This window comes from Priapulus caudatus, unplaced genomic scaffold, assembly GCF_000485595.1.
Source record: "Priapulus caudatus unplaced genomic scaffold, Priapulus_caudatus-5.0.1 Scaffold400, whole genome shotgun sequence".
NCBI lineage: Eukaryota > Metazoa > Priapulida > Priapulimorpha > Priapulimorphida > Priapulidae > Priapulus > Priapulus caudatus.
Genome location: NW_014577461.1, coordinates 2066 through 3831, shown reverse-complemented (window position 1 = coordinate 3831; position 1766 = coordinate 2066).

Here is a 1766-nt window from a genome sequence, read left to right as displayed (position 1 = left end):
TGTCGGGTGTAGATTGATGGAGTGTGAATGGTGTGATGTCTTTTAGTGCTGAATCTGTATTGCACAGTGGATTTCACAATTCAAACAGATCAAGTGACTGTTCTTGCATTCGTTGGAAACATTACAGGAACGTATTTTTGCTATCACGCATACTGATCATAGGGTCTATGTCCCCCAGGGTACTGCCGGAACGTACCCTGGGTACGGTCCGGTATACCGGAAAGTACCCTGGTAACTATCTAGCTGATATGGTTAGGGTTAGGGAGTAGGCAACTCCCTAGACTCGTTAGTGGAGTAGGCGAGGTACGGTCCGGCATATTAGATAGTAGTATTTAGTACCAGGGTACGTTCCGGCAGTACCCTGGGGGACATAGACCCTATCAGCCATACTGATCGCATCTCGCTCGTTATTGTTATACGCACATAACTGTGGCTGAAGGGGTCGTTGTCGTATCAGGTACTACATATAATATGTACCCGAGCTACATATATGTATACACAAAGTGTACCAGACTTGTACTACAGAAGTGTACCCTAACCCTAACCCTAACCCTAACCCTAACCCTAACCCTAACCCTATCCCTAATTCTAAAATGAAACAAAATTAGCCAAAAATAATAAATAATAAAATAAATAAGAGACAAAATTAGCCAATCAGAGCCGTCCCCTAGCGGATCACTATCTCTCCCCTGTGCAAAATTCTATTAACACGCGTGCCATTCGCCTGCATCTAACAGGGCATGCGCAGAACGATGGCGAAACGAGTGTAGAAAGCGAGACTAGTGTCAATCCAACACTCTCTAAAAACTATGCCGAAAGTAACAACGCTTCGTCGTATCGGAAGGTATCGATTCTCGGGGAGGTGCCGTAGCACATGTGCTGCCCTCTATGTTCAAACTCTCGTTTCAGATGTCTATACAGTCTGATCCAGCTACGATCCTAGTGCCTATGACTACGGGAAAAGCACCTCCCCGATAAAAAGCACTTAATGGTTAAGTACACGTATACTAATTCTCAAATCGCTCCTTGGGAACAAATCTTTATACATCCAGCCAACGTCCATTCAGAAAATGCCACATAGGGGGCAGCAGCTGGCAGCTGGCCCTCACGATACTCAATACAATCGCAAGTAAACATACAAGCATAAGCCAAACCATGGAGCGCCACCGCACGGCAGGCGTGCGAACTAAGCGTCCACTCAAAAGTAGCTTCGGGGGAATTGAGTTGGCGTTGACGACGTTCCAGCTTCCGTCACGTCGCGATATTGTAGCTGCCATTACTGACACAGTACTGCACAGCCGAGCTGCCATTTTTCTCGCATTAAAATTTATACAGGAGCAAAAATTCAGTCGTTGAAATCGAACCTGAATACAGCTATGAGTGAAAAGTTGGGCCTTTAGCAGTGGATCGTTAGGATTCCACTACTGAAGACCCAAAATCACACTATTTACCAAAAATATGTGTGTACATGTCCTGAACATGTCTACTAGCCACCTTAAGGCAACGGTAGATAATGCATTCAATCAGTTAAGAAATTATAACACATTGAAGCCAATTTGGCTCGTAAAAAGACAAAAAACAATTATATATGTTGAGAAAATATAATATTTAAGGAGTCCTACAGGGGGAAATAGTATTTCGTAAAATGGGGGGAAAACTGGCCAAAAAGAGGCCATTTAAAAAAATCTCGGAGTGGTGTCATCATCGATACAAAGGTACCAATGTTTAACAGCATCGAGGCTCCACCTCTGCTTGCCTGCTCATTG